Source organism: Triticum dicoccoides, chromosome 7A (genome assembly GCF_002162155.2).
Source record: "Triticum dicoccoides isolate Atlit2015 ecotype Zavitan chromosome 7A, WEW_v2.0, whole genome shotgun sequence".
NCBI lineage: Eukaryota > Viridiplantae > Streptophyta > Magnoliopsida > Poales > Poaceae > Triticum > Triticum dicoccoides.
Genome location: NC_041392.1, coordinates 444716384 through 444734841, shown reverse-complemented (window position 1 = coordinate 444734841; position 18458 = coordinate 444716384).

The following is an 18458-nucleotide window of genomic DNA, read 5'->3' as shown; positions in this document are numbered from 1 at the left end:
CTCGCCACCACGCCCCTTCGTGCCCGCCGCCACCGCCTCCCGCGGAGGAGCCGCAACCACCGCCGCCCGGCTCCCATGCCTGCGCCGCCTCTCGCTCGCGGGCGAGCCCCTTCGCCGCCTCGGGCGCCATCGCCGGCCGGCCATCCGCCGCCCCGACCACGCTACTCCGGCGCCGCCCGGCCTCGCCACGGCCGGCTGCAACCTCCTCGTCGTCGGCGTCCTCTCCGGCCACCGGATCCGGCCCTCCTCCGGCCTCCTCCTCGTCTCCGGCCTCCTTCTCCGTCTCCGGCGCAACTCCGGTCAACTCCGGCGAGATTTCGTCGGGATGGATCAGATCCACCCATCCCTCCAACCAAACGGCTCCTTCCCCATGTCCCGGATATCTCCGTCCCGCGTTGACTTTCGCGGAGGTATAATTTCACTAAATCCCCGAAATTCCCATATCCATATGCTCATGTTCATCACATTGTAACTCCGCATCCGTAACTCCGATTTGAGCATATAGCATATCAAAATGTTCACCTCAGAGAGTACATCATTTCATTCCATTGCATTATTTTCATTTGAGCTCATCTTGATGCCCGAAATGCTATTGGTAGAGTGCTACTTGAGATAATTGTCAGATTTGCTGCTCCAATTAGATATTTGTCATTTTTGCCATGATTATTGTGTGCATGTTATGCCCATGAGGTCTACATATGTTTTGTTAAGGTTTTTTTCCATCTTTCTAGAGGTGCAACCCATGTATTTTTGTGATGTGTGTGGTGACTAGCACAAGCTTGCAAAGTGAGGCACTTGGTAATGCTGATTTCAGGAACTTAGCATTTCCACTAAGTCCTTGACCTGTTTATCTCATTTGGCCATATGGTCATGTTGTTTCCTAGTGATCCGTGCCTCTTTTGAGGATGATCAGTAAGGATGTTTTGTTAATCTTCTAATTCTCTATCCATCCATGTCTTTGTTTGCAATTATGGAGCACCCTAGATTGAGTCAATCGAGCTCTACTTTTGTCATTTCGTGAATCTGGGCAGATTGTCTACTTGTTAGCGATTTTGCCGAGGATGTTGTAGTTGATCCGTGCATGCTATGTTATTGTTTTTGCCATGTCTAGCTTGTATTTTGTGTATTCTTGATGGGTGTATGCTTAGATTGTCATGCCTTACTCTGTAGTGACTGCATCGAGCTCGTTAACATGCCTACTTGATATCTGTTTCAGCATGCTCCAGTTTTCACTAAGTCTGTGATCTGATTAAGTTTTTGCCATGTTCGCATGCTTGCTATTCTATTTTCTGATCCCTTTTGGCTCAAGGTCAATAAGGGACTTTTGTTAAGATCTTTGAGTAGCTCCATGCCATGCTTTACTTTGCCATGTTCAGGTCCTGTAGCATGTAGTTTTGTTGCTCGAAAGAGTGCTATCTGATCTGAAATTCCAGACAAGTGTTAATTTCACTAAGTCTGAAATCTGTTTACCATATGCATTTTTGCCATGCTTGTTTGAACCTGTTAATGGATGATTTGACTGTAGCTCAGTGCTAGACTTTTGTTAAGCATCTTGAGTGGATCCCTGCCATGTATTTTGTTGTCATGTTTGGGTGCTGTAGCATGTTCATCTCATTGCATTTAGATGGCTACTTGCTGTAAATCGCAGACCGGTGTCATATTTGAATTGCTTGCCATTTCCAAACCGTAACTCCGATTCCGGTGATCTTTATATCGTTTTCAAGTGATTTCATCTCATCTTCCCAGTGGCACACTTGGATTTCCAAGCTGAGGCCAGGTTCAATCATTCCTTTGCAAATCATGCATATGCATCGCATACCGCATCCCGCATATCATCCCATGTTCATGTGTTGGTTGTTTACTATGTTGTGTTTCTTTCTGGTGTTTGCTTCTTCGAGTTGGTTCTGGTAACGTCGTGTTTATGAGGACCCGTTCGTCTACGTCCGTTTGTCTTCTTCATGGACTCGTTCTTCTTCCTTGCGGGATTTCAGGCAAGATGACCATACCCTCGAAATCACTTCTATCTTTGCTTGCTAGTTGCTCGCTCTTTTGCTTTGCCTATGCTGCGATACCTACCACTTGCTTATCATGCCTCCCATATATTGGAAATATGCCCTAGAGGCAATAATAAAAGTATTATTATATTTCAATGTTCATGATAAATGTCTTTTATTCATGCTATAACTGTATTATCCGGAAATCGTAATACACGTGTGAATACTTAGACCACAATATGTCCCTGGTGAGCCTCTAGTTGACTAGCTCGTTGTGATCAACAGATAGTCATGGTTTCCTGACTATGGACATTGGATGTCGTTGATAACAGGATCACATCATTAGGAGAATGATGTGATGGACAAGACCCAATCCTAAGCATAGCATAAAAGATCGTGTAGTTCATTTTGCTAGAGCTTTGCCAATGTCAAGTATCTCTTCCTTCGACCATGAGATCGTGTAACTCCCGGATATCGTAAGAGTGCCTTGGGTGTATCAAACATCACAACGTAACTGGGTGACTATAAAGGTGCATTACAGGTATCTCCGAAAGTATCTGTTGGGTTGACACGGATCGAGATTGGGATTTGTCACTCCGTATGACGGAGAGGTATCTCTGGGCCCACTCGGTAATGCATCATCATAATGAGCTCAATGTGACCAAGGTGTTGGACATGGGATCATGCATTACGGTACGAGTAAAGTGACTTGCCGGTAACGAGACTGAACAAGGTATTGGGATACCGACGATCGAGTCTCGGGCAAGTAACGTACCGATTGACAAAGGGAATTGTATACAGGGTTTGATCGAATCCTCGACATCGTGGTTCATCCGATGACAACATCGAGGAGCATGTGGGATCCATCATGGGTATCCAGATCCCGCTGTTGGTTATTGACCTGAGAGCGTCTCGGTCATGTCTGCATGTCTCCCGAACCCGTAGGGTCTACACACTTAAGGTTCGGTGACGCTAGGGTTATTAGGAAGACTAGTATGTGACTACCGAATGTTGTTCGGAGTCCCGGATGGGATCCCGGACATCACGAGGAGCTCCGGAAGGTTCCGGAGGTAAAGATTTATATATGGGAAGTTGTCAAACGGACACCGGGAAGTTTCGGGGCATACCGGTATTGTACCGGGGCCACCGGAAGGGTTCCGGGGGTCCACCGGGAGGGGCCACCCCTCCCGGGGGGCCACATGGGCTGCGTGGGGCAGGGAGCCAGCCCCTGGTGGGCTGGGCTCACCCCCTCCCTTGGGCCCTTGCGCCTAGGGTTGAGGGGGGAACCCTAGAGGGGGCGCCCCCCTTGGCTTGGGGGGCAAGCCACCCTCTCCCCCTCTCCCCTTGGCCGCCGCACCCCCCCCCTAGATGGGTTCTAGGGGGCCGGCGCCCTTCTCCCTTCCCCCTATAAATAGAAGGGTGAGGGGAGGGCAGCCGCACCACCCTCCAAGGCGCAGCCCTCCCCTCCCCAACACCTCTCCTCCTCCGTTGTGTGCTTGGCGAAGCCCTGTCGGAGTACTGCTTCTCCACCATCACCACGCCGTCGTGCTGCCGGTGGAGCTGTCTTCCTCAACCTCTCCTTTCCCCTTGCTGGATCAAGAAGGAGGAGACGTCTCCCGTCCCGTACGTGTGTTGAACGCGGAGGTGCTGTCCGTTCAGCACTTGGTCATCGGTGATTCGAATCACGTCGAGTACGACTCCATCATCACCTTGCAAGCTTCCGCACGCGATCTACAAGTGGTATGTAGATGCAAACTCTCTCCCTTGACTCGTTGCTTAGATGAACTCATAGATGGATCTTGGTGAAACCGTAGGAAATTTTTTAATTTTCTGCAACGTTCCCCAACAGTGGCATCATGAGCTAGGTTTATGCGTAGTTCTCTTTGCACGAGTAGAACACAATTTTGTTGTGGGCGTGGGTTTTGTCATCTTACTTGCCTCTACTAGTCTTTTCTTGCTCAACGGTATTGTGGGATAAAGCGGCCCGGACCAACCTTACACGTACGCTTACGTGAGACCGGTTCCACCGACTGACATGCACTAGTTGCATAAGGTGGCTGGCGGGTGTCTGTCTCTCCCACTTTAGTTGGAGCGGAATCGATGAACAGGGCCCTTATGAAGGGTAAATAGAAGTTGACAAAATCACGTTGTGGTGATTCGTAGGTAAGAAAACGTTCTTGCTAGAACCCAATTGCAGCCACGTAAAAGATGCAACAACAATTAGAGGACGTCTAACTTGTTTTTGCAGCGATTGATCATGTGATGTGATATGGCCAGAAGTTGTGATGAATGATGAATTGTGATGTATGAGATCATGTTCTTTGTAATAGGATTCACGACTTGCATGTCAATAAGTATGACAACCGGCAGGAGCCATAGGAGTTGTCTTTATTTTTTGTATGACCTGCGTGTCATTGAATAACGCCATGTAAACTACTTTACTTTATTGCTAAACGTTAGTCATAGAAGTAGAAGTAGTCGTTGGCGTGACAACTTCATGAAGACACGCTGATGGAGATCATGATGATGGAGATCATGGTGTCAAGCCGGTGACAAGATGATCATGGAGCCCCGAAGATGAAGATCAATGGAGCTATATGATATTGGCCATATCATGTCACAACTATATAATTGCATGTGATGTTTATTATGTTTATGCATCTTGTTTACTTAGGACGACGGTAGTAAATAAGATGATCCCTTACAAAAATTTCAAGAAGTGTTCTCCCCTAACTGTGCACCGTTGCTACAGTTCGTCGCTTCTAAGCACCACGTGATGATCGGGTGTGATGGATTCTTACGTTCACATACAACGGGTGTAAGACAGTTTTACACAGCGAAAACACTTAGGGTTAACTTGACGAGCCTAGCATGTGCAGACATGGCCTCGGAACACGGAGACCGAAAGGTCGAACACAAATCGTATGGAAGATACGATCAACATGAGAATGTTCACCGACGATGACTAGTCCGTCTCACGTGATGATCGGACACGGACTAGTCGACTCGGATCGTGTAACACTTAGATGACTAGAGGGATGTCTTATCTAAGTGGGAGTTCATAATTTGATTAGAACTTTATTATCATGAACTTAGTCTAAAACCTTTGCAAATATGTCTTGTAGATCAATGGCCAACGCTAATGTCAACATGAACTTCAACGCGTTCCTAGAGAAAACCAAGCTGAAAGATGATGGCAGCAACTATACGGACTGGGTCCGGAACCTGAGGATCATCCTCATAGCTGCCAGGAAACAATATGTCCTAGAAGGACCGCTAGGTGACGCTCCCGTCCCAGAGAACCAAGACATTATGAATGCTTGGCAGTCTCGTGCTGATGATTACTCCCTCGTTCAGTGCGGCATGCTTTACAGCTTAGAACCGGGGCTCCAAAAGCGTTTTGAGCACCACGGAGCATATGAGATGTTCGAAGAGCTGAAACTAGTTTTTCAAGCTCATGCCCGGGTCGAGAGATATGATGTCTCCGACAAGTTCTACAGTTGTAAGATGGAGGAAAACAGTTCTGTCAGTGAGCACATCCTGAAGAGTTCTGGGTTGCACAACCGTATGACCCAGCTGAACATTAACCTCCCAGATGAGGCGGTCATTGACAGAATCCTCCAGTCGCTCCCACCAAGCTACAAGAGCTTTGTGATGAACTACAACATGCAGGGGATGGAAAAGACCATTCCTGAAGTGTTCTCGATGCTGAAGTCAGCAGAGGCTGAAATCAAGAAAGAACATCAAGTGTTGATGGTCAATAAGACCACTAAGTTCAAAAAGGGCAAGGGTAAGAAGAACTTCAAGAAGGACGGCAAAGATGTTGCCGCGCCTGGTAAGCCAGTTACCGGGAAGAAGTCAAAGAATGGACCCAAGCCTGAGACTGAGTGCTTTTATTGCAAGGGGAAGGGTCACTGGAAGCGGAACTGCCCCAAATACTTAGCGGATAAGAAGGCCGGCAACACCAAAGGTATATTTGATATACATGTGATTGATGTGTACCTTACCAGTACTCGTAGTAACTCCTGGGTATTTGATACCGGTGCCATTGCTCATATTTGTAACTCACAGCAGGAGCTGCGGAATAAACGGAGACTGGCGAAGGACGAGGTGACTATGCGCGTCGGGAATGGTTCCAGAGTCGATGTGATCGCCGTCGGCACGCTGCCTCTACATTTACCTACGGGATTAGTTTTGAACCTTAATAATTGTTATTTAGTGCCAAGTTTGAGCATGAACATTGTATCTGGATCTCGTTTAATACGAGATGGCTACTCATTTAAGTCTGAGAATAATGGTTGTTCGATTTATATGAGAGATATGTTTTATGGTCATGCTCCGATGGTCAATGGTTTATTCTTAATGAATCTCGAGCGTAATATTACACATGTTCATAGTGTAGATGCCAAAAGATTTAAAGTTGATAACGATAGTCTCACATACTTGTGGCACTGCCGCCTTGGTCACATTGGTGTCAAGCGCATGAAGAAGCTCCATGCCGATGGACTTTTAGAGTCTCTTGATTATGAATCGTTTGACACGTGCGAACCATGCCTCTTGGGTAAAATGACCAAGACTCCGTTCTCCGGAACAATGGAGCGAGCAACCAACTTATTGGAAATCATACATACCGATGTGTGCGGTCCAATGAGCGTTGAGGCTCGCGGAGGATATCCTTATGTTCTCACTCTCACTGATGACTTGAGTAGATATGGGTATGTCTACTTAATGAAACACAAGTCTGAGACCTTTGAAAAGTTCAAGGAATTTCAGAATGAGGTAGAGAATCAACGTGACCGAAAGATAAAATTCTTACGATCAGATCGTGGAGGAGAATACTTAAGTCATGAATTTAGTACACACTTAAGGAAATGTGGAATCGTTTCACAACTCACGCCGCCTGGAACACCTCAGTGAAATGGTGTGTCCGAACGTCGTAATCGCACTCTATTGGATATGGTGCGGTCTATGATGTCTCTTACCGATTTACCGCTATCATTTTGGGGATACGCTCTAGAGACAGCTACATTCACTTTAAATAGGGCACCGTCTAAATCCGTTGAGACGACACCGTATGAATTATGGTTTGGAAAGAAACCTAAGCTGTCGTTTCTAAAAGTTTGGGGATGCGATGCTTATGTCAAGAAACTTCAACCTGAAAAGCTCGAACCCAAGTCGGAAAAATGCGTATTCATAGGATACCCTAAGGAAACTGTCGGGTATACCTTCTACTTAAGATCCGAAGGCAAGATCTTTGTTGCCAAGAACGGATGCTTTCTGGAAAAAGAGTTTCTCTCGAAAGAAGTAAGTGGGAGGAAAGTAGAACTCGATGAAGTACTACCTCTCGAACGGGAAAGTGGCGCAGCGCAGGAAACCGTTCCTGTGATGCCCACACCAACTGAAGAGGAAAACAATGATGATGATCAAGGTACTTCGGATCAAGTTACTACTGAACTTCGTAGGTCCACAAGGACACGTTTCGCACCAGAGTGGTACGGCAACCCTGTCCTGGAAATCATGTTGTTTAGACAACAATGAACCTTCGAACTATGAAGAAGCAATGGCGGGCCCGGATTCCAACAAATGGCTTGAAGCCATGAAATCCGAGATAGAATCCATGTATGAAAACAAAGTATGGACTTTGACAGACTTGCCCGATGATCGGCGAGCGATAGAAAACAAATGGATTTTTAAGAAGAAGACGGACGCGGATGGCAATGTTACCATCTATAAGGCTCGACTTGTCGCTAAGGGTTATCGACAAGTTCAAGGGATTGACTACGACGAGACTTTCTCTCCTGTAGCGAAGCTGAAGTCCGTCCGAATCATGTTAGCAATTGCCGCATACTATGATTATGAGATATGGCAGATGGACGTCAAAACGGCATTCCTTAACGGACATCTTAAGGAAGAATTGTATATGATGCAGCCGGAAGGTTTTGTCGATCCTTGGAACGCTAACAAAGTATGCAAGCTCCAGCGATCCCTTTATGGACTGGTGCAAGCATCTCGGAGTTGGAACATTCGCTTTGATGAGATGATCAAAGTGTTTGGGTTTATGCAGACTTATGGAGAAGCCTGCGTTTACAAGAAAGTGAGTGGGAGCTCTGTAGCATTTCTCATATTATATGTAGATGACATACTCTTGATGGGAAATAATATAGAATTTCTGGACAGCATTAAGGCCTACTTGAATAAGTGTTTTTCAATGAAGGACCTTGGAGAAGCTGCTTATATATTAGGCATCAAGATCTATAGAGATAGATCGAGACGCCTCATAGGTCTTTCACAAAGCACATACCTTGATAAGATTTTGAAGAGGTTCAAAATGGATCAGTCCAAGAAGGGGTTCTTGCCTATGTTACAAGGTGTGAGACTGAGCTCGGCTCAGTCACCGACCACGGCAAAAGATAAAGAAGAGATGAGTGTCATCCCCTATGCTTCAGCCATAGGATCTATTATGCATGCCATGTTGTGTACCAGACCCGATGTAAACCTTGCCATAAGTTTGGTAGCAAGATACCAAAGTAATCCCGGCAAGGAACACTGGACAGCGGTCAAGAATATCCTGAAGTACCTGAAAAGGACGAAGGACATGTTTCTCGTTTATGGAGGAGACGAAGAGCTCGTCATAAAGGGTTACGTCGACGCTAGCTTCGACTCAGATCTGGATGACTCTAAGTCACAAACCGGATACGTGTATATGTTGAATGGTGGAGCAGTAAGCTGGTGCAGCTGCAAGCAGAGCGTCGTGGCGGGATCTACGTGTGAAGCGGAGTACATGGCAGCCTCGGAGGCAGCGCATGAAGCGATTTGGGTTAAGGAGTTCATCACTGACCTAGGAGTCATACCCAATGCGTCGGGGCCGATCAAACTCTTCTGTGACAACACTGGAGCTATTGCCCTCGCGAAGGAGCCCAGGTTTCACAAGAAGACCAGGCACATCAAGCGTCGTTTCAACTCCATCCGTGAAAATGTTCAAGATGGAGACATAGAGATTTGCAAAGTGCACACGGATCTGAATGTCGCAGATCCGCTGACTAAACCTCTCTCGCGTGCAAAACATGATCAACACCAGAACTCTATGGGTGTTCGATTCATCACAATGTAACTAGATTGGTGACTCTAGTGCAAGTGGGAGACTGTTGGAAATATGCCCTAGAGGCAATAATAAAAGTATTATTATATTTCAATGTTCATGATAAATGTCTTTTATTCATGCTATAACTGTATTATCCGGAAATCGTAATACACATGTGAATACTTAGACCACAATATGTCCCTGGTGAGCCTCTAGTTGACTAGCTCGTTGTGATCAACAGATAGTCATGGTTTCCTGACTATGGACATTGGATGTCGTTGATAACGGGATCACATCATTAGGAGAATGATGTGATGGACAAGACCCAATCCTAAGCATAGCATAAAAGATCGTGTAGTTCGTTTTGCTAGAGCTTTGCCAATGTCAAGTATCTCTTCCTTCGACCATGAGATCGTGTAACTCCCGGATATCGTAAGAGTGCCTTGGGTGTATCAAACGTCACAACATAACTGGGTGACTATAAAGGTGCATTACAGGTATCTCCGAAAGTATCTGTTGGGTTGACACGGATCGAGATTGGGATTTGTCACTCCGTATGACGGAGAGGTATCTCTGGGCCCACTCGGTAATGCATCATCATAATGAGCTCAATGTGACCAAGGTGTTGGACACGGGATCATGCATTACGGTACGAGTAAAGTGACTTGCCGGTAACGAGACTGAACAAGGTATTGGGATACCGACGATCGAGTCTCGGGCAAGTAACGTACCGATTGACAAAGGGAATTGTATACAGGGTTTGATCGAATCCTCGACATCGTGGTTCATCCGATGACAACATCGAGGAGCATGTGGGATCCATCATGGGTATCCAGATCCCACTGTTGGTTATTGACCTGAGAGCGTCTCGGTCATGTCTGCATGTCTCCCGAACCCGTAGGGTCTACACACTTAAGGTTCGGTGACGCTAGGGTTATTAGGAAGACTAGTATGTGACTACCGAATGTTGTTCGGAGTCCCGGATGGTATCCCGGACGTCACGAGGAGCTCTGGAAGGTTCCGGAGGTAAAGATTTATATATGGGAAGTTGTCAAACGGACACCGGGAAGTTTCGGGGTCATACCGGTATTGTACCGGGGCCACCGGAAGGGTTCCGGGGGTCCACCGGGAGGGGCCACCCCTCCCGGGGAGCCACATGGGCTGCGTGGGGCAGGGAGCCAGACCCTGGGGGGCTGGGCGCACCCCCTCCCTTGGGCCCTTGCGCCTAGGGTTGAGGGGGGAACCCTAGAGGGGGCGCCCCCCTTGGCTTGGGGGGCAAACCACCCTCTCCCCCTCTCCCCTTGGCCGCCGCACCCCCCCTAGATGGGTTCTAGGGGGCCGGCCCCCTTCTCCCTTCCCCCTATAAATAGAAGGGTGAGGGGAGGGCAGCCGCACCACCCTCCAAGGCGCAGCCCTCCCCTCCCCAACACCTCTCCTCCTCCGTTGTGTGCTTGGCGAAGCCCTGTCGGAGTACTGCTTCTCCACCATCACCACGCCGTCGTGCTGCCGGTGGAGCTGTCTTCCTCAACCTCTCCTTTCCCCTTGCTGGATCAAGAAGGAGGAGACGTCTCCCGTCCCGTACGTGTGTTCAACGCGGAGGTGCTGTCCGTTCAGCACTTGGTCATCGGTGATTCGAATCACGTCGAGTACGACTCCATCATCACCTTGCAAGCTTCCACACGCGATCTAAAAGTGGTATGTAGATGCAAACTCTCTCCCTTGACTCGTTGCTTAGATGAACTCATAGATGGATCTTGGTGAAACCGTAGGAAAAATTTTAATTTTCTGCAACGTTCCCCAACACCATATTGTTGAACCAAGCCTCTAACCCACCTTGTCCTAGCAAACCTTTGTGTGGCTATGTTACCGCTTTGCTCAGCCCCTCTTATAGCGTTGTTAGTTGCAGGTGAAGATTGAAGTTTGTTCCTTGTTGGAACATGGAGATGTTGTTCCTTGTTGGAACATGTTTACTTGTTGGGATATCACAATATATCTTATTTAATTAATGCATCTATATACTTGGTAAAGGGTGGAAGGCTCGGCCTTATGCCTGGTGTTTTGTTCCACTCTTGCCGCCCTAGTTTCCGTCATATCGGTGTTATGTTCCCGGATTTTGCGCTCCTTACACGGTTGGGCTATTATGGGAACCCCTTGACAGTTCGCCTTGAGTAAAACTCCTCTAGCAATGCCCAACATTGGTTTTACCATTTGCCACCTAGCCTTTTCTTTTCCCTTGGGAGTCGCACTCCTGAGGGTCATCATTATTTTAACCCCCCCGGGGCCAGTGCTCCTCTGAGTGTTGGTCCAACTTGTCAGCCGCCGGTGACCACCAGGGGCAACTCTGGGCTGGCCTACCGGAAGTTTGGACGATCCGGTGTGCCCTGAGAAAGAGATATGTGCAGCTCCTATCGGGATTTGTCGGCACATTTGGGCGGTGTTGCTGGTTTAGTTTTACCCTGTCGAAATGTCTTGTAGAACCGGGATACCGAGTCTGATCAGAATGTCTCGGGAGGAGGTCTATTCCTTCGTTGACCGTGAGAGCTTGTGATGGGCTAAGTTGGGACACCCCTGCAGGGATTTGAACTTTCGAAAGCCGTGCCTGTGGTTATGGGTAGATGGGAATTTGTTAATGTTTGGTTGTAGAAAACCTGAAGTTGACCTAAATTAAAATGAATCAATCGCGTGTGTAACCGTGATGGTCTCTTTCCGGCGGAGTCCGGGAAGTGAACACGGTGTTGGAGTTATGCTTGACGTAGGTTGTTTAGGATCACTTCTTGATCATACTTTCTCGATCGTGCTTTGCCTTCTCTTCTTGCTCTCATTTGCGTATGTTAGCCACCATATATGCTAGTCGCTTGCAGCAGCTCCACCTCATACCTTTACCTTACCCATAAGCTTAAATAGTCTTGATCGCGAGGGTGCGAGATTGCTGAGTCCCCGTGGCTCACAGATACTTCCAAAACCAGCTTGCAGGGCCTGATGATTCCGCTCCAGGTGACGCGCTCGAGCTCAAGTGGGAGTTCGACGAGGACTCTCAATGATACTATGTTTCCTTTCCTGATGATCAGTAGTGGAGCCCAGTTGGGGTCGATCGGGACCGTGTCGCATTTGGGGTTCTTCTTTTATTTTGGTTCCGTAGTCGGACCTTGATTGTATTTGGATGATGTAATGCTTTATTCATGTAATTGTGTGAAGTGGCGATTGTAAGCCAACTATGTAACTCTTTTCCCTTATGTATTACACGGGTTGTGTGAAGATTACCTCACTTGCGACATTGCTTTCAATGCGGTTATGCCTCTAAGTCGTGGAGATATAGCCGCATCGAGGGCGTTATAAAAGACCATGCTAATTATTTGTGAAATTGAGACAACAAAGAAGTAAAAGGCAAATAACAGGTAATAAATACGATTTAACCTTGTATTTAAAGGTTGGGGGTTTCTGATTCGAATACGATCAGTAAACTGGACCAAAGGGGTTAAGCTAAGGTTCGAATACGACCATATAGCCCCCAGTGGCTTTGGCGTTGCGCCGATCAAGAGGGTACCGACAACTATGTTCTCTTTGGTTCGAATATGACCTATGTTTGAACAGGAAGCCCCCAAATGACCTTGAGAGGCTTTTAACGGCCCTGATTCGAATATGATCCAAGTCAGACCCAAAAGGGGTTAAGCTATGATTCGGATACGATCAAGAAGCCCCCTAGTGAGTTTGGCCTTGAGCCGATCAAGAGGGTTATGACAGCTATGTTCTCTTTGGTTCAAATACGACCTATGTTTGAACAGCAAGCCCCCAAATGACCTTGAGAGGTTTTTAACGACCCTGATTCGGATACGATCCAAGTCGGACCCAAAAGGGGTTAAGCTATGATGCGGATACGATCAAGAAGCCCCCTAGTGAGTTTGGACTTGAGCCGATCAAGAGGGTTACGACAGCTATGTTCTCTTTGGTTCGAATATGACCTATGTTTGAACAGGAAGCCTCCAAGTGACCATGATAGTTACAGCTAGATTCGAATACGATCATAAGCCAGACCGAAAAAAGGTTAGACTTGATTCAAATATGATCAGCTCCTTAATAGTCATTTGAAAATAAGAAATAGCAAAGATCGTAATCTTTGAAAAGAAAAGAGACCGATGGTCATGTTTTATTACTTATCATGGTATATACAATGCTAAAGTATGTACATGATGAGAGCCGGTGGCTCAGGTGTACTATGGACGAAGTTGAGCAATGTTCCACGGGCGGCGGGTCTCCTCTTCCGACTTATGTGAGTCTTTGTGCTCTCGAACGTCAATGAGGTAATATGACCCGTTGTTTAAGTTCTTTCTGACCACAAAGGGTCCTTCCTAAGGTGGGGATAACTTGTGTGCATCTGACAGATCCTGGATGAGCCGGAGCACCAGGTCACCTTCCTGAAAAGTCCTGGACTTAACCCGGCGGCTGTGATAACGGTGCAGGTCCTGTTGATAAATTGCTGATCGAGCCGCTGCTAAGTCTCTTTCCTCATCCAACAAGTCAAGTGCATCCTGACTGGCTTGTTCATTATTAGCTTCAACATAAGCCGCCACATGGGGCGAGTCATGACGGATGTCACTAGGCAACACTGCTTCTGCTCCATACACCATGAAGAAAGGTGTGTAAGCTATAGACCTGTTAGGTGTGGTGTTGATACTCCACAGTACCGAGGGTAATTCCTCTACCCAACAACTCGGCGTTCGCTGTAAACGAACCATAAGCCGGGGTTTGAGACCTTATAAAATTTCATGATTTGCTCTCTTAGCTTGACCATTGGATTGAGGATGAGCTACAGAAGAAACATCAAGCCGAATATGCTCACGTTGACAAAACTCCTCCATAGCCCCTTGGGATAGATTAGTGCCATTGTCAGTGATAATGCTGTGTGGAAAACCAAAACGGAAGATCACCTTTTACATGAACTGAACCGCCGTGGCCGCATCACACTTACTCACCGGCTCTGCCTCAACCCACTTTGTGAATTTATCAACTGCCACTAAAAGATGTGTCTTTTTATCCTTAGACCTTTTGAAAGGTCCCACCATGTCAAGCCCCCAGACCGCAAATGGCCAAGTGATTGGAATCATCCGGAGTTCTTGAGCCGGCACATGTGCTCTTCGTGCGAACTTTTGACATCCATCACATCTGCTGACCAGATCCTCTGCATCGGCGTGAGCCGTCAACCAGTAAAAACCGTGACGAAAAGCCTTGGCCACCAGAGATTTTGACCCAGCGTGATGACCACAATCGCCTTCATGGATCTCACGAAGTATTTCTTGGCCTTCTTCGGGGGAAACACACCGCTGAAACGCTCCAGAGACGCTGCGATGGTATGGTTCTCCATCAGAAATCGTCATTGACTTAGACCGCCGGGTTATCTGTCGAGCTAAGGTCTCATCCGCTGGCAACTCTCCCCGGGTCATGTAAGCCAAGAACGACACTGTCCAATCTGGGATGACATGAAGAGCCGCCACCAACTGTGCCTTCGGGTCAGAAACGGCTAGATCTTCTTCTGTGGGTAACTTAACAGACGGGTTATGCAAAACATCCAAAAAGGTGTTAGGTGGCACCGGCTTACGCTGAGATCCCAACCGGCTTAAAGCATCAGCCGCTTCGTTCTTCCTACGGTCAATGTGCTCCACCTGATAACCTTTAAAATGCCCCGCAACAGCAGCAACTTCGTGGTGATAAGCCGCCATGAGAGGATCTTTGGAATCCCACTTGCCTGATACTTGTTGAGCCACTAAATCTGAGTCGCCAAGACACCGGACCTGGCTCAGGCTCGTCTCTTTGGCCACTCGAAGACCATGGAGCAAGGCTGCATATTCCGCCGCGTTGTTAGTGCAAGGAAACATCAGCCGCAACACATAACAAAATTTGTCACCTCGAGGGGAGGTTAAAACAACTCCAGCCCCCGATCCTTCCAGTTGTCTGGACCCATCAAAGTGAATAGTCCAATATGTGTTGTCTGGTTTCTCTTCCGGCATCTGCATCTCTGTCCAGTCATTAATAAAATCAACTAGTGCTTGAGACTTGATCGCAGTACGTGGTACATACTTCAACCCATGCGACCCAAGCTCAATGGCCCACTTGGCGACTCGTCCAGTGGCTTCTCTGTTTTGAATGATGTCTCCCAAAGGAGCAGAGCTAACCACAGTGATTGGGTGATCCTGAAAATAATGTTTAAGTTTCCGGCTCGCCATGAACACCCCATATACGAGCTTCTGCCAATGTGGATACCGTTGTTTGGATTCAATTAACACCTCACTAACATAGTAAACCGGCCATTGAACCGGATGCTCCTTACCAACCTCCTTGCACTCCACCACAATCGCCACACTAACAGCTCGTGAGTTGGCGGCTACGTATAACAACAGCGGCTCTTTTTCAATTGGAGCAGCAAGAACCGGCGGCTCTGCAAGCTGTGTCTTCAGATCCTCAAAGGCAGAGTTTGCAGCATCACTCCAAACAAAATCATCCGTTTTCTTCATTATCTGATACAAACGCATCACCTTCTCCCCTAACCGGCTTATGAACCGACTCAAAGCAGCAACTCGACCCACTAGCCGTTGAACGTCATTGATACATGTTGGTTTGGCCAGGGATGTGATTGCTTTAATTTTCTCCGGGTTAGCTTCAGTACCTCGGTTGGACACCAAAAGACCCAAGAGCTTGCCGGCTGGGACTCCAAAAACACACTTAGCCGGGTTAAGCATCATTTTGTAGACCCAGAGGTTAGCGAAGGTCTCTTTCAGATCTGCGACCAAGGTTTCCTCTTTCCTGGATTTTACCACTATATCATCCACATAAGCATGAACATTACGCCCAACCTGATCGTGAAGACAATTCTGCACACACCGTTGGTAAGTCGCCTGGGCACTCTTAAGCCCAAAAGGCATAGACGCATAGCAGAAAGCTCCAAAAGGAGTGATAAAAGCTGTCTTCTCCTGATCCTTTACTGCCATCTTGATCTAATGATAACCTAAATAAGCATCCAAGAAACTCAAACGTGCGCAACCCGCCATAGCATCGATGATCTGATCAATACGGGGGAGGGCAAAAGGGTCAGCCGGACAAGCCTTGTTTAAATCGATGTAATCCACACACATACGCCAGGTGCCGTTCTTTTTGAGTACAAGCACCGGGTTAGCTAACCACTCTGGGTGAAAGACCTCCGCAATGAACCCGGCCACCAAGAGTCGGGCCACCTCTTCTCCAATGGCCTTGCGCCTTTCTTCATTGAACCATCGGAGAAACTGTCTAATAGGTTTAAACTTTGGATCAATATTGAGAGTGTTCTTAGCGAGTTCCCTCGAGACACCCGGCATGTCGGAAGGTTTCCATGCAAAGATGTACCGGTTCTCATGGATGAACTCGATGAGCGCGCTTTCCTATTTCGGATCCAAGTTTGCACTGATGATGAACTGCTTGGATGAGTCGCCAGGCACAAAGTCAATCATCTTGGTGTCATCAACTGATTTGAACTTCAACACCGGCTCATGCTCCGTCGTTGGTTTCTTTAAAGACGTCATGTCTGCCGGGTCAACATGATCCTTATAAAACTTTAACTCCTCTGTTGCACAAACAAACTCAGCATAGGCAGCATCACCTTCTTCACACTCCAAGGCTATTTTCCGGCTTTCATGTACTGTAATGGTGCCCTTATAACCCGGTATCTTGAGCTGCAAATACACATAACACGGCCGAGCCATGAACTTGGCATAAGCTGGCCGTCCAAACAGAGCATGATATGGGTTTTTGATCTTAACCACCTCAAAGGTTAATTTTTCTGCTCTGGAGTCATACTCATCCCCAAAGGCTACTTCCAGTTCAATTTTACCAACTGTGTATGCCGACTTACCAGGTACCACACCATGAAACACAGTGTTGGATTGCTTAAGACTCTTATCAGTCACCCCATCCGGCGGAACGTCTCATAGTATAGGATGTTGGTGCTGCTGCCTCCATCCATGAGTACCTTAGTGAATTTATATCCACCAACCTTAGGCGCCACTACCAAGGCCAAGTGACCCGGATTATCAACCCGGGGTGGGTGATCCTCTCTGCTCCACACAATAGGCTACTCTGACCAACGTAAGTAACGTGGAATCGCTGGCTCAACGACATTGACGACCCTCTTGTGAAGCTTTTGGTCCCTCTTACATAAACTAGTGGTAAACACATGGTATTGCCCACTATTCAACTGTTTTGGGTTACTCTGATATCCGGACTGTTGCTGCTGATTACCTTGGCCGGGTTGTGGATTATATCCTCCTTGGTTACCAGGATGGCCCTGACCGTGAAATCCTCCTCCACCTGAGCCGGCGCCCGGGCCATGGAAACCGCCTCCACTTGAACCGATGCTCGGGCCGTGACCTCCATCAAACGTGTTTGAATTTTTAAATGCCTTCATGATCGTACAATCTTTCCACAAGTGGGTGGCTGGCTTCTCCCGGGTGACGTGTCTTGGACAAGGCTCATTCAATAGTTGCTCAAGGGTGGGACCTGACCCGCCCGACCGAGGGGGTTGCCTGCCCTTGCGCCATTGATTGCCGCCCTGTGCATTGGTGTTAGCGACAAACTCATTAGCCTTACATTTATTATCCCCTTGATTTGCCGGGTTATGCTGGTGGCCCTTTCCATTGCCGTTCTTCTTTCCCTTCGCTGCCTTTTCTTCATCAGACACCGGGTCTTTGGTACTATTAGAATCAGCATACTTGACGAGAGCCGCCATCAACTGGCCCATGTCATTGCAGTCACGTTTGAGCCGCCTCAACTTCTGCTTCAGAGGTTCAAAACGGTAGTTTTTCTCCAACATCAAGACTGCTGAGCCGGCATCCATCTTATCAGACGAATGTATTATCTCCTTGACCCGGCGCACCCAATGGGTTGTAGATTCACCGTCCTCTTGCTTACAATTAGTCAGGTCCACAATCGACATAGACTGCTTACACGTGTCTTTGAAGTTTTGGATGAACCGGGCCTTCAACTCCGCCCATGAGCCGATAGAATTGGGGGGCAACCCCTTCAACCAAGTACGAGCTGTTCCATCCAACATCATTGTGAAATACTTAGCCATTGTTGCGTCGCTGACCTCCAACAACTCCATAGCCATCTCATAACTCTCAATCCAAGCCCCAGGCTGCAAGTTGGCCGTGTAATTAGGCACTTTACGAGGCCCCTTGAAGTCTTTTGGCAAACGCTCATTACGTATGGCCGGCACCAGGCAAGGGACACCTCCGGTTTTTGTGGCCACTCCTGTCTCAACCGAGGTTGCTGGATAAGCCGGAAAAGTCTGATGAGCCGCCTGCTCTGCTGCCAGTTGAACCGCTCGCTCCGCCTCTTGTCGGATCCTCTCCTGATCTGCC